At 36.6% G+C, this 9,049-nt stretch overlaps 1 protein-coding gene across 3 annotated transcripts in view; it reads left to right on the top strand.

Annotated features, from left to right (window-relative positions):
* The window catches only part of tafa1a (TAFA chemokine like family member 1a), a 57,835-nt gene that overhangs the window by 2,075 nt on the left and 46,711 nt on the right, over window positions 1-9,049 (top strand). The window lies entirely within an intron of this gene.

The following is a 9,049-nucleotide window of genomic DNA, read 5'->3' as shown; positions in this document are numbered from 1 at the left end:
ACACACACACACACACACACACACACACACACACTCTGAAAGTCGCTACATTCATTTAATCGATTGTGTGCGATTGTCTGCTGTTCCCTACATTATCAGTTGTTTATGTCATGTTGAACGAAATATATTTAACTGGTTTCATCTAAATAGTCTTAACCCCCAAAATATCTTAGCATCAGTTCATTGCATAAGTCATTGAATGCAAAATGGTTAAACCAGTCTGTCATCTAATATTTCTATTTAACATTTTATTTGTAAATGTTTCTTAAATTGATGAATTGTGCAGATGAATCTTGAATGTCACTAATGAAGGAGAGTTTATGGCATCAGATCAACCAATAATCAACTAGTTCTCCAAAATAGGTCAAAGGTGAGTCTCATGAACCTTCAATTGGTGAGCGTATACAGACAGAGCAAAACACAGAACTACAATTTCTGAAAATGGATGAACAACCAACCAAGAACAGACACTAGTACAGTACAGTAAAAGTGTGAATCCTGTCTGATCTCATGAAATCAATATAGACCAAATATGCAATCAAATAAATAGGTTTGTGCTGCTGAAATTCATATACTGTATACCAAACAGGAGAAATTCAGCCTTGTGTAATTTTCAATCATTGTAATCCATAAATGCTGAAACTTTGCAGCATCATACTGACAACATGACTAAACACTACATACAAATACTTACTTTTGAGAGAGGAATTAAAGGTTTTGAGAAAAGTACAGGCTTTTGCAAGCAATCCAATATATTGTGCTGCTTGTACAAATAGTTTTGAGAATGTACTCACTGGTTTGCAAATATTGAGGATGATTCGAGAAATGCTCTAAAGCAAATGAGAAAAACTGTAATGTGATCAAGATTTTAGCATTAATTAGACTTCATTATCAGCAGGCTGTGAAGATCACAGATGACTAATTCACCGCTAGGTTTATTTTATTCGAATATACTTCAGTGCAAGTCTAATGACTGAGAAAAGGATGCAAATTTATTTTTTTAACTTATAAATCTTATATTGGGACAGTGATATCGGTGTGACGTATTAGCCAAACGCTCGAGTAGCTGCTTTCTGGTACCTCATTTGTCATGGAGCCATGGTGCTGCTACTCGTAACCTCACACCTTAAATTGAGGGCACTAATAGCAAATGGAGCCTGGTCCACTCCTGTTAACTGATCCAGCCCAAACCACTTTACTAGGATTGGGACTTCAATTGGAATTGATTTTATATTTCAGACTCCTGAAGAATATTTTCACTGAATTTTCACTTCTATTATTTTAATCATTTTTCAGTTCCAATCAAATTTTGCTGTTAATTCCTGTGCATTGGTTATGCCGATGATTTGATGGTGATTATTCACTAGAGTGAAGATAGTTCCAAAGAAGGGTCCTGAAGAGTCTTATCTTAGATTGAGCTGAACGAGGGGCCCTTCATGGGATAAGAATAGTCTTTAGAGTATCTATGGCATGGATAAGCGTGGCGCAATTATTGTCAGAGCTTTAGCTTGGGAGATTTTAGCAGACTGTAAATCTGAATAACAATGCTGTGAGACATTTGGCCATATTGAGCTTTTATGAGCTTTTCACCGTTGTGTAAGATCACATTAGTGTTTTGGAGCTTGAGAAATGAGTCACATGAGAGAGTGTTTATGTGTCCATATGGAGTGTTCCTTTCCCACTCAAATGGAGGAGTAATGGAGACGATTAAGGTGTCAGTGACACTCTGAGCTGTAAAACCTCTTTTAACTAGTTTAAGAATGGGGAGAATGGTGTGTGTGTGTGTGTGTGTGTGTGTGTGTGTGTGTGTGTGTGTGTGTGTGTTTCATAGGTGCTGGATCACCATCAGGAGTTTGGAAGGTGTCTGTGGGTTGGTTTAATATTTCTTCTCTCCCACTAAAACATGAAAACATTGTGTGACCTTTTAAAGAAAAGCAGTACTAGGCAGCAGGCTAGCTGTGAAAGAAAAACATCTTGTATTCCTTTTCATACTTTTTTTCCCTTCGGTATTAAATTTGTAATTTGACCGCCAAAACAAAACAGGCATAAATAACAAAACAGTTCTCTGAAGCTCTCAAAAGCTAGTTAATTGGGTTTTCTGTATGTTAATGATACGCCCAGGACACAATATCCACCGAAATGATGAGTAATTAGCGACTTTCTAACTGGTGATTATCTACAGCAAATCCCTTGAATGGTTTTCTTTCGGTTTTAGGTTATTTCAGCTTTATGCTAAATGACTATATGTCTCATTTTAACGTCTCAGTCCCACTCAGCTTTTACTAGAAATATACATTCTCAAGTGTTTACATTTTGGCTAACGATCACACAGAGCCTTCCAGTTCACTGTCCTAAATTTGTATTTCAGGTTTTATACTGTATGCAACAATTGTTTATACACTTATATTTTTTTGCCGTTTTTGTGTGGTGTAGCTGGCTGGGAGTCCATATTTTATTACAGAACATACATACAGCTTTCAGATCAATCTGATCAGCAAATCCATCTAATCTTTTTTCATGTTAGATGTCTATCGCTCCAATCTATTGTCATACAGACACTTCATCCTCACAGCTCCAGAATCCCAGGTTTGAGTCCTGTTTGTGCACATTTTTCTGTGTCCGAATAGGTTTTCTCTGGGTTTTCCGGTTTCCTTCCACTTCAAATAACATGCTTCCTGGTGAAGTGACTCATAGCCAGTGGTGCTGAAATCCACCTCAAACAGGATAACATGGTTTTCTGAAGATAAATGAAGGAATTGTGAGTGGGATTTCTAAGCAACCTAACTCGATAAAACATAAAATAGTTTGAACCAATGAGTAAATCTATTGTATGTAAAAACAAAAAACACACAGTGAATGTTTAAATTATGTAAAAAACATCATGTATAAAAGAATACGCACTGCAGGAGGGAACACATTGGTTGGCATTGCCTATTTTTGTCCTATTTTCCAAAAATCCTTGCATCAATAACCAAGCAGAAGCTCTGAACTTTCTCCAGAGACAGTGGATCTTTGAGGTTAAAAAACCCACAGTTAAGTTTTACTTCGATTATCATAATGATGCAAAAATACACAAAAAATCACTTAATAATATAACATTCTATTTTAATATCTGGGTTTGTTTTTAAGACCTAATTGTGCAGTGGGTTTAAACATTATCCAACACTATCTATGTGATACACTCTAAATAATCAATATTGTTCAATGTATAGATGTGCATGTTGTAAAGCCCTGAGCATAAAAAAAACACAGAAAAAAAAGGAAATCAATTGATACCAGTGGCACAAATCGCTCGTGTCTGCTGTGCTGTCCAATGGCTCAAGGAGTTAAGTGCTACATTTATGTACTATTATGACCATTGTGTCCTGTCACCTTCACGCCTTAGAACATCAGCACATTGAAAAGACTGATTGTGTGTGTGTGTGTGTGTGTGTGTGTGTGTGTGTGTGTGTGTGTGTGTGTGTGTATGTTTCATTGTGTGTCTGTGTGTGTAAGTAAGTAATAGTATTGTGCGCTTTGAAAGGATTTTTGATTGCTCAGGGTTTCAGGGTTGGCAGGTCATGAATTATTGGTGTTTGAGTAGTGACCGTTTCATCGAAATTACCGGCGTGACCAAAGAAAGAAATCACTAATAACGGCCATAAAACGTTTTTTTTTGGGTCAAAAGAGTTTCCTCATGCATTTCTGTGCAATTTTTGAAATCCAGATGTTTGGATTTAAAATTTGAGCAGGATACAACAACTAGTGCTAGATAGCTTACAAAAGTGCAGATTTCATTATAATACCACATGAGGCTCTGGGGTTCAGCACTAATAGATTCAGGGCAAAGAAACTGTGAAGGATATAACATAGATGAATATGGCATTAATAATAAAACAAAATACCTTGTAGATAGAAATCATCAGCAGGAGGTGTGTTACTAAAACAGAAAATATTGATTTAATTTTCCCTCCTGAAATGACTGTAATTCTTGGTATATCATGTTTCACTTATATTCCTAGTGGCATCTCGAGATGGAAGAATTTCATTTTATTTAATTGACTTATTTCCACCTCAGATAAGGATTTTCAACCTTAATTTAAATTCACATTATTTTTTTTACAAATGCAGTCCATTTGCTACAGATGTTTTGACGGACAGTCATAGTAATATGTGCAGGGATGTTTAAGTGTTTTGAATTCAGACGGTGGTGCGTGTGCTGAGGCAGCTTGGACGGCACGCAGCACTGACTTTTCTAACTGTGGGGATCAGAATAGATAATTATGCATGTGCCGGAATTAGAAGAAGAGCAAGGAGCGACACGGAGATGGAAAGAGAGAGATACAGTAAGTAGGTGGGTAAGTCTCAGATGGACTGGCAAAGGCGGGTGAATCAGGAAAAATCATGAGCCTTTATTTCTTTATTTAATCCATTAATAAGCAGAATGGTTGTCTGTCCAAAATTTGAACTCGCCAGATGTGTAAACTAGCCGCGATTGACCTATTTTACACTAATGTATATAGACAGAGCATCCCACAAGGCAACTCAACAGGAAGTAAAAGCTTCCACAGAAATACCGTCAGGGGAGCAGAATTTATTTTGTTGCATAATTAGCAGCCAACTATAAATGGTATTTATTCTTTGTGGCAACTCAGCACAAATAAATATATCTTTTTTATTTTGCTGTTATTTATCTGACATATTTATTCCCCTCTCTTGATGGTATTCTGTAAAAGCTTTCAAAGTACCATTTTAGTAAAATAAATAGAGTTTATTTCTTTGTGGTCAGATATTAAGGGGTTTAAGAACGTTTCATGGCTCACTTATACTGCAGAATAATTGTTCTGCTTAGCATGTAGCTGATGTGAGAACAAGCCTACCAGGATGGTGATCACATTAAAGACTTTACCAACAAGATCATTAGTGGCTGTGTGAATCAGTAGAGGGCTCTGTAGCATTGCGGAAGAGCACCTTAATCAATATGTCTCTTTGCCTTTCACCATTATTAGTGGGTCATCGCTCTTTTTTAGTTGTACTCCTTTGATCGGCTCAGCTAAGATGTTTACACTTTAGATCATGCTGTCAGTTTTTTTGTGCTCAGAGCTTTTGAGAAGCTTCTAGATGTGTGGTCGAAGACCATATATAGTCATTGTACTGAGCTAGACATTTGCAGTTAAAGGAGCAATTTGTAACTTTTTGGGCCCTCTGCTGTCTGTAATGTGAATTGCAATTGAGGTACAGTGAATTGCAATTTCTTGTTCTATCAATCCAACTTGCTTGCTATCGTAAACGTTTGCATGTCTCTAGAGTTGCTTTTTGACTGAATTGGCAGAGCTAAATTCTGCCCTAAAAAATGAAAGTGTAGTTTAAGAAACTACATGGTTCTTCTGGGTTTCTTCGAATGGTTTATTGCTCCTAAAAGGTTATACATGAAAACATTTCCAAATGACCCAGGGTTTCTAACATGACATTTTAAAGGCTTCCCAATGAGGGCCGAACTGTGGAATATGTTTAAATGCTTTTAAATGGCAATTTGTGATTTTTTTTATTTGTAGTTTTTCTTCATGGTCATTTCAGTAATATACATATAATTTCATTTACATATAATTAATTCTTATGTACATAAAGCCATACTGGCTGCTCCTTTCTAATTTTATATTGAGGCCCCACAAACACTTTTCAGCTTGTTATTACTGTGCAACTTGCAAGTAAAACACAGCCCTGTTATTTTAATTCATCTTTAAGCATTAACCGAGCACTAAACACAGACCGAGGCATGTTCACACTGGCCATTGTGTTTGCTACAAAACATCACTGACAGAATCAGGGCCCCGGCTGAGGCGCTACATTTCACTTGCTCTTGTGCTTATTAAATATATCTCAGGAGTGAAAGCAGCAGAAGAGTCTCTCTCTCACTGCTTTCTTCATAAAGCCTCACTGGTTGCATGACCACATTCAAAGGAAACTCTCCAAATGGAGGGGGGGGGGGGGGGTTATTATAACAAGGGTTATCTGCCCATATGCACTCTTGCACACAATGACAGCTTAATAGTCTTACATAACCCAGGTCCTAAAGGTACATTATTTTATCAGAGATGCTGACATCCATCTCTTCCTCATCCATCCATCCTTTATGACAGTGGCATCTCCCTGCAGGAACAACAGCAGCAATGTACAGTCCTGACCCTCGGCTCTTTCCCATCTGCTGCACGCCACTTTCTCTTTTCATTTTTTTTTTTTTTTGCTCTTTCAACCCCCCTGTCCTTCCCCCTCTTTCCCAGCATCTATGAATACAGTTCCAATCTAATGTCACCTGCTTTAACCTCCCGAGTAATTGCTGATTGAATCACAGCAGCTTCGGACTAAATTAGTCTTCATTGTATAACATCTACAAGTTAATTGCAAACATGTTTCATCATGGAACCCAGTTAAATTTAATGAAGCTGGAGGTTGTTAATGGCAGGATTTAATAAACAGGTATTTAGTAAACAGAAAATACTATTTATTTATGCTTATTTATAATTTGCTGTAGTATATATTTACTATTTAATAACCGAAATCTTTATTTTTAGTAATAAAAAAAAATAAATAATTATAATTAGGTTAATTGTGCTGCGTCTCAAAGGCAAAAATGTCAGGAAATGCACTTAAATGTATGTTATGGGCACACCCTATCTTATTACTAGCCTCGAAATCTGAGTATTCTTTAAATATAACACTTAAGTGTATTTTCCTTCATTAACAATCATCTGATCATTTCATTTCTTACAGGTTTGTGAAATTGGCTCATTTGGAGCGCTGTGTCAAAACAGACCCAATGCAGTAAACTAGTGAGTTTTTCTGTGTCAGACAATTTGAGCCCCATAGTTTGAAAAAGACAACATAAAGAGTGTTGCAGAGACAAACAGTCTTTTTTTCTGTTATTTTAATGGAGTTGTAAATGTGTTTGTTTGGAGAAACAAATGTTGACAGCTCCAGAATTAGAATGTATGCAGCCAGAGCAGCGTGTTCAGTGAAAGAATGCGTCGTCTCGCTTTTAAAATCCTCTAGCTCTCTCCGAATGGAAATGCATCATATGATTTCTGGGTAAGGAAATGGTCTTCCTATGATTTATGGATTACAGTGGCTGCACCTCGAATCACATTGCGGGGCAGCAGCCAGGTTCTACCAGGAGTGGGTCCTATCCAGAATAGCAATGGATTCTTGAGTTTCAGGAAGAATACAAAGGTCTGTCAGTTAGCTATTTTTAATCAAAATTCAGCAGAAAGGAACATGAAACATATGAAAGTAATGAACAGGATCTTGCGATTGAATAGAGGCAAATCAATGAAAACTGCTCATTATTCCAATATAATTTCAATGGTAAGCATTTTCTGATGTGCTGTGATAAGAAAACTGCTTAAAGTTATATAAGATATAACTTTATTGTGCACACACACACACAGAGCCCCAGAGTGAACCCTTTAATGCTAAAGGCGTGTATGCGCAGGTGATGTCATTAGGGTTAGACCACAGAGGAAGATTCGTGGGTTGACTTTACCTGCAGCTTGTTTAAAAAAGAAAATTACATATATATTTCTTCAGGTCAGGAAGGTGGAAGCTGATGTATGACCAAGAGCAAAGAATTCCTGAGAACATTTTATTTTTGTAATAAATAACAATAACATTAACACTATTTTTGTTATAAATAACACTAAATAACCAGCATTGCCGTTAGTTGAGACTTAATTGGTCATAAGGTGCGAGAGAAATTCTGGCCTAGATAACGGTTCAGGCTGTAACAATCATAATATGCATGAGTGTTGAGGAGTTGTAAAAAGAATTTTATTGAGGCTACAGGAGTAAAGTTGGAAAGGCAAATATGTTTGTATTTTGCCTTCAGATCAGTTTTTTTTCGTGGTTGATTCTCAAGTGACATGTACTGCACTACATGGCATATTCAGTCTTTGTAAGGCAGGCATAAAAAAAAATTCAAAATAAAAAACTGGCAGCTGTTGTAGTTGCCGAATTTATTTATTTATTTATTTATTTATACAAACATTCAATATTTATAGAAATGCTTGCTGTAATGCTACCAAATATAATTTTTTTTTATATGTACAATGTTTGTAGTTGTGCAAAATATAATTCATCCCCATTTTATTTAGCATCATTCACTCTTGTAAGTTTTGTTCGATTTTTTATGAAGTGAATTATAATATAATATTGATGTTAATTAAAACTGAAAAATAGCAGAACATTTGTATTATGGTGCACATTCCATCAAAAGTGTGACTTTGCAAACACCTGAAAGAAAGCCCTATGCATTCTTCCGCAGGCATGATAGGGACCGTTTAGGGACCTGTTATAAGTGTATAGCTTTACCTAGTTTTAATATCTTGGCTCCCGACCTTGGATGGTTATAGATCAACTATTACTAAAAAAAAATTTCTGTATTTTTTTGTAGCACCTCTTGTGTACACTGCATCTTTAGTCCGGCCTGTATGTTTATGTAAACCTGTTTTGTTACTTGCATAAAACCCTTCGAGTAATTATGAAAAATATGATTAAAAATGTGTTTCTTGACCATTAATGGGAACCCTTAATTACTACTCAAAATATAGTTATTATACTGTACAAACACTAAAATATTCCAATGTACATCAGGGCTGACCGTTACGCCTACTTATATTTCTGACTTTTCAGCCTCCTTCCCACATTTGAGGGTGTGAAATTTAGTGTTGTGCTTGTGAATCCAATCTTTTTTCCCCACTGGATTTGATGAATAATGCAGAATGCGTAACATGAATGTGTTCATGTGTAATTGTTTAAACAGCACGAATAATTGAAAACCGTACAGGTCGCAGTTGGGAAAATGGATTTTGGTTGCCTACAGCTTAAATGATTACACTGCACTTAGCCCTCCCACACTCCCTTACTCTAAGCCTGTACCTTCCTATAAAATCGCTGCGCATTAATAAACAGCGCAGAGTGGAGTAGCTGTGTTCAGGGGCTGACTCCACCCCTCACTCCCTGCAGAAGGACCTCTAGCAATGCGAGGTAATTGTTTTGCATGCTTAAGCTCTATCAG

The sequence above is a fragment of the Silurus aristotelis genome, assembly GCF_946808225.1.
Source record: "Silurus aristotelis genome assembly, chromosome: 19".
Classification (NCBI taxonomy): Eukaryota; Metazoa; Chordata; class Actinopteri; order Siluriformes; family Siluridae; genus Silurus; species Silurus aristotelis.
The sequence above is the reverse complement of the archived record's forward strand: the minus strand, read 5'-3'. Positions and strand labels throughout refer to the sequence as shown.